At 31.5% G+C, this 12,676-nt stretch overlaps 1 protein-coding gene across 1 annotated transcript in view; it reads left to right on the top strand.

The window, feature by feature from the left end:
• Window positions 1–1,104: 1,104 nt before the first annotated feature.
• LOC126878461 (kin of IRRE-like protein 1) overlaps window positions 1,105–12,676 on the top strand; it is a 300,029-nt gene continuing 288,457 nt past the window's right edge. Inside the window, exons 1-2 of the mRNA XM_050641197.1 lie at window positions 1,105–1,413; window positions 5,936–5,960. The gene's annotated coding sequence lies outside the window, so the exon portion shown is untranslated. The remainder of the gene's footprint in view (window positions 1,414–5,935; window positions 5,961–12,676) is intronic.

The following is a 12,676-nucleotide window of genomic DNA, read 5'->3' on the forward strand; positions in this document are numbered from 1 at the left end:
CCACTATCCTCTGTCGTACGCCTCTGGTAGTAGCTAGAAACGTTTATTTATCTTAATTTAGTAGGGTGTACAGTACCTAAAATTTCTGCCAAGTATGATAAGGATATGCCAAATAGTTTTAAAGTACTGGGTACAAATAATTTTTAAATTTTAATCATATGAATCATATCATAAATTAATCAAAACAACTGTGCCGTTTCATATTAAACTTCAAATATCTCGAAAACTAATGACTTTATGGTTACCAATGATGAGTAAGTATATTATTTACGTAGAAAGTATTGGAAAATCTAAAAATGGTACTAAAATAGTAATTCCTCCAGTGGCGTAGAATTTGATAAGGCTCAACCATTCACTATCCCCTGTCGTACGCCTCTGGTAGTAGCTTTAAACGCTTGTTTATCATTTAGTAGTGTGTATAGTAGTCGCACTTTCTGCCAAGTATAAAAAGGATACGTCGACTAGTTTTAAAATGCTGTGCAAAAATAGTTTTAAAATTTTTAGATAAAACACCCTGTAACTCAGTGAGGAACACATTTTATTTAAGTGTTTTAAGTTAAATCTTAAATACAAAGATTTAACCCAAAACACTTAAATAACATATTCTTCCTTACCGAGATACAGAGTGTTTTATTACAAATGTTCTAAAATGATTTTAGCCCGTGGTTAAAGCACCTTTTAATATTTTTTATTCAAACTTGACACACAGTTTACACATGTTAGGAAACTTTAACTAGTCTTAAAAGATAGTTTTCCGCTGTTACCAGAGCCGTGCTGTAGGAAAATATACAGTAGAACCCCGATAAGTCGGCCCCCGATAACCCGGAAGTCCGGCTAACCCGGACCGATTTTCATCAGATAAACATTTTGATTTTCAGTACATATTTTGTATTTTGACAATGACACCCGTTCTGGTCGTCGAAATGTTAATAAAATTATTCTTTCAATTTAATTGTGGCTTATTTCCCATCAAAATAGTTAATTATCAGATAAATATTTCAACAATAAAAATGTATGTATGTAATATAATATTTGAGAGATAAAGAGATAATGTGTATTTGTGTAATTTGAACTATAGATAGTAACACTGACTAATAAGCACAAGCCGGCAGAAACAACAGGCACCTGTCTGTATTATTCCTTTATTTTTTATTTCAAACTGTGTTAGCATTGTTTAAGAAAGACTATTTAAAAAATTCTTTTTTAATCAATGGTCTTAGTTTACTGTTCTTAATACATAATAACAAAACATCTTTCGGATTGTGACTGTATGAATACAGTATTGTGGTATTGTTCGCTTCGGTTTGCTTTGCGTAGGTTTGTGTTTGTGTGTTGTTAGTAATTAAGATGTGTGTAGGTACTGTGCATATTTATAGATATTTCATGTTATTTCTATTCTAACGGAGTTTATCTGTAAGTATACCGTATTTTATTAATTTTTACCATATTCTCCGGCTAACCCGGATTTTCGATAATCCGGATCGGCCGCGGTCCCGATTAATCCGAGTTACCGAGGTTTCACTGTACTTCCTTTTATGGTGCCTTTTATGGTGTATTATGCTTTTTTAACTATTTATAATGGTAAATATGCCACAATATTATTAAAAAATTATTTTTATTAACGTTTCGACGCCCAAATCGGGTGCCGTTGTCAAAATACAAAATACTACTAACATAAACAAAAATGTTGTTGCTTAGTAAAAAAATTCTTCTAATAATTTATTTAATTTGACTCATTTATATCGGCAATTCAGATACATAATATGATACATTTTAAAGTAGAAGACTTTAAAATGATATTGCCAATATTTATGAGTTGCGTTCCTAGGACAACTTTACTGAAAGATAGTTCATTCAATTACATGAAATCAACCCCAACTCAAGAATATCCGTCACAAAAAAATCATAGCGTGTGATCTGTCTTTAAAAAGACAACCACATGCAACGTTGACATTATAATTCTCGCGTTAGAGATCTCATAGTAAATCACGAGGGAAAACCAGGAAAAACCTCGTGATACTATCCCGACATCGTAAGTATTTGGTCTTACATTTAATTTACTCTCAAAATTAATACCAAATTCTGACTTTACTATAATTTGGTTTAAATTATAAATAATATCAATAATACATGGATATATAAGTAATACTAAAATATAAAATATGTACTAACTTGACTATTGACTTACTAATTGTGGTATTTTCTTTCTATTGACTTCCTCTTTCAGTATGGGTATCCACATCCTACTGCATTCCACCGAGGAATTTGCGACACAATTGGTTTCGTTTAGCATAATTAGAGCCGTTTCTTTGATTTTTCTCTTTTTACTATCTGTTTCTTTCAGGACTATACTTGAATCTCTCCACTGAACTCTATGTTCATTATCCCATGCGTGTTGACATATTTGAGATCTATCAAATTCTCTATTTTTAATATAAGATTGATGTTCACTTATTCTAACGTTTAATGGTCTTGATGCTTCACCTATATAAAACTGTTCGCATTCACAAGGTATTTTATATAAAACGATTTGCTAATAATGATGACACATTTATAAAAAATACAAAACATTTTTTAAACAAATTATCAACTATTGAGTTTAATCCAAATAATATTTTAGTAAGTTTTGACATAAACAGTTTATTTACAAATGTGCCATTAGATAAAACTTTAAACATAATCAAAACGAAATTAGAGAATGATGATACATTGACAACTAGGACAAGACTAAATGTATCAGCTATAATGGAGTTATTGACATTATGTACTAATAATACCTATTTTCAACTAAATAATGAATTTTATAAACAAAATTTTGGTCTAGCAATGGGCTCCTCTTTATCTCCATTATTAGCTAATATATTTATGGAGGATTTCGAAACTAATATCATTTCTAAACAAAATTTAAAACCCACTGTATGGTGGAGATATGTAGATGATGTGTTTTCAATATGGCCTCATAGATCAGAATTGTTGGATACATTCCTGAATATTATAAACGATCAAGAAGAGACAATAAAATTTACAATGGAAAAGGAATATAATAACACCCTACCTTTCCTCGATGTTTTAGTCTCAAAGAAGGATACTGGATATCAGACTCAAGTGTATAGAAAACCAACACATACCAACAGATATCTCAATTACAAATCAAATCACAACATCAACGTTAAAAAGGGAATCATAAAATCCTTATATGTTAGAGCCAAAATTACTTGTTCTAACGAAAATTCATTTTTAGAAGAAAAACAATTCTTAACATCTGTTTTATTAAAAAATGATTATCCTTTATCGTTTATAAATAAGGAATTGTCAAGATTGGGTCGAATGGAACAGAACAACATAGAACGGGATCCTACAACATTCACAAGAAATAATACGAGGAAAATATCAATACCATACACAAAAGGACTATCCGAGAAACTTAAAACAATAGGAAATGAATTCAACATTTCAACATCATTCAAAACAACCAACACATTGAGATCTATTCTATCTAAAACTAAACCTAACAATGAACAAGAAAGGACAAAGAATTGTATTTATAAAATACCTTGTGAATGCGAACAGTTTTACATAGGTGAAACATCAAGACCATTAAACGTTAGAATAAGTGAACATCAATCTTATATTAAAAATAGAGAATTTGATAGATCTCAAATATGTCAACACGCATGGGATAATGAACATAGAGTTCAAAGGAGAGATTCAAGTATAGTCCTGAAAGAAACAGATAGTAAAAAGAGAAAAATCAAAGAAGCGGCTCTAATTATGCTAAACGAAACCAATTGGGACCCAATTGCGTTCCTGGGACGACTTTACTAAAAGATAGTTCATTCGATTACATGAAATCAATCCCAACTCAAGAATATCCGCCACAAAAAATCATAGCATGTGATCTGTCTTTAAAAAGACAACCAAATACAACGGTGGCACTGAAATTCTCGCGTTAGAGATTCCATAGTAAATCACGAGGGAAAACCTTTTTAAAGACAGATCACATGCTATGATTTTTTTGTGACGGATATTCTTGAGTTGGGGTTGATTTCATGTAATCGAATGAACTATCTTTCAGTAAAGTTGTCCTAGGAACGCAACTCATAAATATTGGCAATATCATTTTAAAGTCTTCTACTTTAAAATGTATCATATTATGTATCTGAATTACCGATATAAATGAGTCAAATTAAATAAATTATTAGAAAAATTTTTTTACTAAGCAACAACATTTTTGTTTATGTTAGTAGTATTTTGTATTTTGACAACGGCACCCGATTTGGGCGTCGAAAGGTTAATAAAAATCATTTTTTAATAATATTGTAGCTTATTTCCCATTATAAATAGTTAAAATTGTAAAAATGCCACAAGAAAATAGCTTCAGTGTATTATGCTGTTTATTAATTGGAAGCATTTGAGATGTGGCTATATCGGAGAATTCTGAAAATCCCGTGGACTGGAAGGGTCACAAATGAGGAGGTCCTTAGAAGAATGGAGAAGAACCGAGAGGTACTACCCAGCATCAAATTTTGAAAGTTTGAATACTTTGGACACATTATGCGAAATGAGTCCTGATATGCCTTCCTACAGGGTATCTTGCAAGAAAAAATATTTGGAAAGCGAGGCCTGGTTAAAGAACCTCGGAGCCTGGTTCAATACAATATCTGTGCAGCGTTTCCACATCGTTGTAGATAAAATAAAGATTGCCATGATGATTGCCAACAGTCGTCACGTATAGGCACATCAAGAAGAAGAAAATAATCTAAAGCACCTTTTTTCGAAAGTACCTTTCCTACTTTTTCGATATGTAATAAAATTTATGAATTAATAATGTTATTCAAATTTAAATAGTATTTTATATCATATTAAGCCACCATTTATTGTAATCTTCATAGCTATTTGGCCTTTAGAGACGGCTGCTCTGTAAACTTCATTTGATTTACCTACATACATTCGTACTATTCTCTAAGGTTGCACAGCCTTGATATTCTCCATCTTCCTATGGTTCTTTTTCCTTGGATCTTTCCGTGCATAATGAGTTAAAGCAAGTTCTATCTCTGTCCACGTGTATATGTCCTACATATTCCAATTTTCTTGGTTTGATGATATTTAAGATTTCCATTTCTTTATTCATCTTTCTCAGAACCTCTGCTTGTGACGTGTTCTGTCCACGATATTTTCAGAATTCTTGTGTACACCCACAACCCGAATGATTAAAGTTTTTTTATTGATGGCGCATTCAAGGTCCAAGCTTCCATTCCATAAAACAAAGCCGAGAAAACCTAGCACCTAGCCAACGTAACCCTTAGCTCCAACTTCAAATCTCTTATTCAGAGCATTCTTCTCGTTTTGTTAAAATTTGCTCTAACCGTTTCTATTCTGATTTTGATTTCCTAAGTAATCATTTGTGGAGTTGATTATGTTTCCAAGATATGCATGTTGGTCTACTCGTTCGACATTGGTTGTGTTTATGAAATGGTTCTCGTTATTTTTTGAATTTTCGAACTTCTCATAAATTTTGTCTTCTTGACGTTCATTGTTAGATTTCAGCTGTTTTACCCTCAACAGCTTTTTTCAGGATCTCTTTCGAGGAGCCATTAAAAAGAATTGGAGACAACACGCATCCCTGTCTAACCCTACGTCTGATCTTTAAAACGTACTTTTGCTCGCTGATTTTAATTTAAATTCAATATAATCCTGACATCATTGTAGTCTATCTTCTTTGATTTCAGAACATGCATTAATTGTTCATGTCGCACATTGTCGAATGCTTTATTATAATCAATAATCTTATCGTATCTTATTGTAATAAGAATTACCAAACCCAACAACACACTTCTTCTTAAGTACGTTAATTGTTACTAATAGCTCTAGATTTTCTTTTATGTTGTTAAAATTATTATTACCATATTGCTAATTTTTGTATTTTTTTTTTCAGGTACGTCCAAATGGTCCAAAGTCAGGTAATATTTATACATGTATTAAAATAAATCTATAAACATTTATTAAAAATAAAGTTAGTTTGGAATGATGTAACGAAAATTATAAACGCTATTATAATACTGTCATACAAGTGATCGATCGGTTTTTAGAAAACAAGGTCACATGACGTTAAAATAAATGTTTTTTATAACGTCAATATAACGACAATAAATTGAAATATACATACTTAGCGGTTTAAAAATTTTTAATTGATAAAGCTTAAAAGCTATTGACGGATGAATTAATTAACTAATCACCTGCTTTTATCATTTCAACCGGTTTTTCACAATAATGTTATTTGTTAAAAAATTTACAACTGATTTTACCACTTATATTACTGAAGGTGGTGTTTGATTGATGTGAAATAATACACATGGATTAATTTTATCCCCTTAATATATGTACTTATCAAATTATGGATTGACAAAATTTTGCAAGTTTTTCCTATTTTTCGCTATTTTTATTACTCAGTGTCATGTTTCATCAATAATGATACAGACGAGAAGAAAAAATATAGTCCCACAACGGCGGGTGTATTTTCCTCACCAAAATAATTTTTTACCTGCGTTTGGAAAGGTATGCCATAATCCCACAGGTATTTTCCTCACCAAAACCGAAATGGTTCTTTCAGGTAGATTTTACTAAAAGGCATTCAGGGAATTATTTATCTACTATAAAATTACAGTAGGTACCTATAATAATAATTAGTTAATTGATTATAGTATTTTATTTTTAGTGGAATTTTGACAAAAATGGCATTTTTAGTAGAAAGTAATTGCGTTAAACCTTTACTGGTATTTGAAAATTTTATTCTTTATAAAATGAAAGTTTTAAGAAGTGAAGAAGTGTTCTGGAGGTGTAATAAAACAACTTGTAGTGCGAAATTTTTTACTGTTGGTGCAAATTTTACAATATCTCGAAGTAGCCTACACCATAATAATGAACCAGATCATCAGAAAATATATCTAAAAATTGTTCTAACTCTTGTAAACCTAAATCCGAAGAGAATCTAACTGAAAAACCAGCAAAAATTATACGCCAAGAGTTTGCAGGTAATTTGACTGAAACAATTACTATGATTGATGTCAGTTACATAAGAAAATATATTTATCGACGAAAAATAATGCCTGGTCAACCTCCTTCCAATATTGATGAGGTTCAAGAATTTGTGAAGAGCTGTGCTCAATAAACAACCAAGGGGGAAAATTTTCTCTTTATAAACTGTGTCAAAAGTAAGATAATTGTATTTAGTTGTGAAACAAATATAAGACTTTTAGCCACATTAAATTTTATACAGAGAGGGTAAAAATTATGGAACAAATTCATTTTCTCTAAAATCGACGACTTTGGAAAAAAATTCCGAAACAGGTTGGTTTTTATTTTTAAATTAAAATTTTGTGGCATATATTTCATACTAGTCACGTTTGATAGCTCATTTGAAAGGTAAAATAATTCTCTATTCAATAATATAAACATTAACATCATTATTTATACAGGGTGACCAAAAAATAAATTTTGAATTGAATTAATTGACGCAGAAAGAAGAATGTAGGTATGTACTTTATTTAACTCAAAATGCATTGTACTGCTGTCAGAGTAGCAAGTAGAAAAAAATGTTTATTTTACAAATAAACATTTCTTTTCACTTAAATTAAATCTCAAACAACCTCTCACCTGCCTGTTGGCAATTCGAACATTTGATTTAAGTGAAAAGCAATGTTCATTTGCCAAATAAACATTTTCTTCTATTCTCTGGCAGCAATATAATGTATTTTGAGTCAAATAAATTAAATACATTCTTCTTGTTGTGTCAATTAATTTAATCCAAGAATTATTTTTTTGGCCACCCTGTACAAATAAATATGTTAATGTTTATATTACTGAATATAGAATTAAACACCCTTTCAAATGAGCTACCACACGACCCCTATTCCCATTTAAAAAAATTATCGACTACGTGATCACGTTCAGATGGATGACGTCACTAGTATGAAATATAGGCCAAATAGTTGTAATTTAAAAAAAAAATCGACCTGTTTCGGCATTTTTCTCCAAAATCGTCCATTTTAAAGAAAATGAATTTATTTCATAATTTTGCCCCTCTCGTATGTATGGTACATTTCTTACTGTACCACATATTATTTGCAATTATTCACTAGTCTTGGGTTAAGTAATGGGCATTATGTATATGGGCATTATATCTTTATTAGATATACTGTTTAGTGTTTACTGCCAAACAAAAAACAGAAACTTACAACAATTTTTTTATTTATTAAAATCAGAAATTTTTAAAGCTCTCAAAATTGAGTTTGGGGGCGTTCAAGTATTACGTAACACAATTTTTAAAGATTTTTGACCCCGCCCTCCCCCCTATGTAACGCACCGTAATGGGGCGTTCACGTATTACGTAACGCAATTTTTGATCGCCCCTCCCCCCAATCAATCCTAGTAAAATTTTTGTAGATTTTGAAAAGGCTATACATAATGCAATCATTCAAATGTGTCCGAACACTGAAATACATGGTTCTAGATTTCATCTACACCAAGCTTGGTATAGAAAAATTCAGTCTCTTGATTTAACATCAGAATATACAAAATGATTCTGAAGTAGGTAAGTGACTGAAACAGACTTTTGACCTTACATGTTATATATAAAACCAGAAGACGTATCGGATTGTTTTGTGTTTGATTTAATGTCATGCAAACCAGCAAATGAAATTTTAGATAATATGTTGATTATTTAGTTGAAACTTATGTAGACGAAAATACCATATTCTCCCCATATTTGTGAGCAGAGGCAAATTCTTCTGTTATTCGTACTACGAATGCTTGCGAATCTTTTCAGTCGCATTTTAGTTCATCGTTTTATAATACGCATCTATCCATATATATCTTCTTAGAATAAATTAAAGCATTTCAGATATATAAGTACGTATGTTAAAATTTAAAGTTTGCATATTGCTAAACCTATCAAAAATAAAGAAGTTAAACTGAAATTGAAAAATAACTGTAGAAAATTTATTAATATCAGTCTAATCAAATGCATTTTGTATGGATTTTGTAAAGTGTGTCTCTTAGTATAATAGTAAATATTAAATACTAATTTATACATTTTGCTTATTATCTATATTATAAACTATTATTATAATGTAAGGAATTTAATATCTTTTATTCGGAATTTGGATGCTTTCATAATAATCACTCTTAAATTACATCTACATTTTTATTTTATTACCTGAGTGAGTTGGTGAGGAAAATACCTACCGGATTAATAGGACCCCTTAAATTTGGTGAGGAAAATACCTGTCGGATTATATGTTTTTACTGGTTGGTGAGGAATTTACCTCCGCCCTCCCACAAAACATTATACATGAAGATGACATTGAAACGGTTGGAAAGTTTACATACCGGGAGTGGAAATATATGCCGACGGATCAGCAGATAGAGAAATACGGAAGAGAATAACGCAAGCAAACAGAGCTTATTTTGCCTTCTCCCATATACTTTGGTTCAAAAGTGTCCACCGAAATATAAAGATGAGAATCTATAAAACATTAATTCGACCCACTCTTCACTGACATACTATCTCAGTGAATACTCCGGTCAACTTACACATCCGAGGTTACAAAAATTACCATCAAGCTGAAAATTGGCAGGATTGTTCAAATACTTCTTTTCTTAAGAGCCACCGTTTTTGAGATACAACGATTCAAAAAGTTGTAATCGTCATAATATGCGCACACGTTTCCACATCACCTAAGGTAGTGTACTTAGCGCATTTTTTTTATCGTGGTGTCCCTAGTAGGCCTATTCCACGGATCTGTTATGATTCTGTTTAATTTGAAGCTATCAAATAATTGATATTGGCAAGGGTTCAAAATGATAAAAGTTATAAAAAGCGGTATAAATAAAAAAAAAGGAAATTTACCCAACTGGTTCATAATTTTATAATACTTCTGCTTCCTCTTCTCCTTGTTCTTCTTCTTCTTCGCCTTATAGTTCTTCTTCTTCTTTATTTTGTTGTTCTTCTTCAATAATGACACATCGCATGGCTCCTCGATAGAATCAAATTAATCCTCAATTGTTGGTGATTCAATATTGGAGCACGACCGGTTTTGACAATTAGTGTATACTTCCGAACAAAACAGTCCAACTTTTTTGCAACCACATTTAGCGCTACATCCCTTTTTACAGTTGCAAAAAATTGTGTTCAGGAGTTTTTCCGGCGCAGCAGGTGGGAGTAAAGTTTGAATTTGTTCTAATGAACTGTCGACTAATTTCCATCCCCAGTCTTTTGGATCTAGCTGATAACCAAGCCACACTTGAACTTGGTAATATACCCGAAAAAGATGTTGATGAGCAGCCGCTGAGGTTGGAGAAAGACAAGATAACTGCACTTGTTTTTTACTTCGAGTATTTTTAAAGAAACATGCGTATCGAAACTTATCTAAACACGTAGTTTTTTTAGGCGCTCCATACATGGAGAGAAGAAAGCTAGTTCTGTTGGAAATAACTTTTTGTGGAGTTGAATTAGTTTTTTTTAACTTCAGCACATTCAAGTAATATATTAGGTTTAACACGTATTTTCACGCCGGAGTAGTACTAGACTCAAGACTAATTCAGTGGTTCGTTTGCCAAAAGCAGATATGTCCATTTTTGATACTTTTCAGGAGAGAAATTCAAATTTCCACGACGTCCATAAAATTGCAGTTTTTTCTTATATGTCAACTCACATGAATAACTGTATAATGTGTATAACCATTAAACTCAAAACCAAATATGATATTTCTAAAACTGTGATTTTATGGACATCGTGATCATTTGAATTTGCTCTTCTGAAAAACATCGAAAGTGGACATATCAGCTTTTGGCAAACCTGAAGTGTCATCTACCTGAAGGATTTCCCCACCCAGGAAGATAACGGTGTTATTTTCATAATAGTAAACAAACTAAATTTTGTTTGTTTACTATTATAAAATACTATTTCATTTACTATTATAAATGTACTAGTATAAATATACAATAAACAAAGTTTATTGTATACTGAAATGTTTATTAGTACTTAGCAATAAACATTTTGCCTAGAAAGTTGGCTTTCATTATTATGTTCAAACCCTTTTGAGAAAAGAATAGGTAGAGTGATAAGATTAGCCGACGTACCGATAGAACGTGTTTATTCCGACAAAGTCCATCTTTACAAATTGAATAAGATGCATAAGTAAGAAGAATTATTATAAGTTAATACTTTGTCATATCAATTTACTATTTTTGTTGGGAATAAGCCGTAAAATTGAAATAATAATTCTTATTATTTTCGCGTTACATTCACTTTGTAAAGATTTTTTTGTTGACACTGTAATATAATACAGCTTATACATTGCATCCCTCGGTAGACCGCCAGCTGTATAGTAGAAACATTATCATATTAATAATATTTTATATTATTATGTGTAATGTAGGCTAAGTTGACCGATAGAATATTATGTTTACTTGTATTACAGCTTCAGTGATGTATGTGTATACGTGGTGTACTAATAAAACATATTTATTATGACGATTAGAACTGTTTCAACTCTTTGAATCGTTGTATCTCAAAAACGGTGGCTCTTACGAAAAAAAGTGTTAAAATATTTTTTATAGATAATTATCTAATCTACATTTTTTGTTAGAACTAATTTTATGATAAAACTTACCATTTCGCTGAAAATCACTAAAAACCATATTTGGTGGCCTTTGACCCCGCGTAAATTTTTTAGCTCGGGTCGGATTTATGAGGACTTATATTTCATTTATGATGGTATTTTGAAAAATCCTGCCAATTTTCAGCTTGATGGTAATTATTGTTACCTCACTCCTATTTTTTAGTCTAACTAGACCGGTCTAGAAGAGTGGTTCCTGAAAGAAACCTCCAAAAAAACTCGACACATTCGAAATGAAAGTACTGAGGAGACTACTAGGACCTCTGAGGGGAAACGGTATCTTTAGAATTCGATAAAAAAAACGAGCTTTATCAACTTTATAAGGAAACACCCCTGCCAGACTTCATTAAAATACAAAGATTGCAATGGGCCGAACATGTAATAAAAATGTGAGATAGGCTAGTAAAAAGAACACTGAACGCTAGAATGCAGGGAAAGGGAGTAGTTAGAAAGCCAAGAAAGCGCTGGGAAGACGCAGTAAGAAGCGAGGCACAAGCACTTTTAGGAGTCCGTGTATGCAGAAGATCAACCACAGACAAACATGGGTGGAGGCAAAAAATATAGGAGGATAAGGCTCAATTTGGGCTGTAGTAGAAGAAGAAGAAGTATCATGTTTCATCCTACTGTTTCAATATTCTTCGTAGTTACATTATATCAAGTCTCTTTTTTGTTTATTTTGCTGAATATTCTGTGCAAGTGCCCTTAGTAGCCTAATTCCATCCTTTCTATAAACTGTGCCATTTATTCAATATTTAACCCTATCGTATATATTTAATTTTTCTCTTTTTTTATTCGTGAAATACGAAATATGAAATAATAAACACAATACAATATACGAAAGTTACAATATTTGGAACACGTAATGGGAGGACAGCGATATGAAATTCTTCTTCTTCTTCTTTTTGTATAGACATGACTCTCTCTGTGTTTTCAATGTGCCTCTAGTAAGTTGTCGTTCCATCTCGTTTTCGTGGTCTTCCCACTGATCATCTTCCTAT

This window comes from Diabrotica virgifera, chromosome 10 (genome assembly GCF_917563875.1).
Source record: "Diabrotica virgifera virgifera chromosome 10, PGI_DIABVI_V3a".
NCBI classification, from domain to species: domain Eukaryota; kingdom Metazoa; phylum Arthropoda; class Insecta; order Coleoptera; family Chrysomelidae; genus Diabrotica; species Diabrotica virgifera.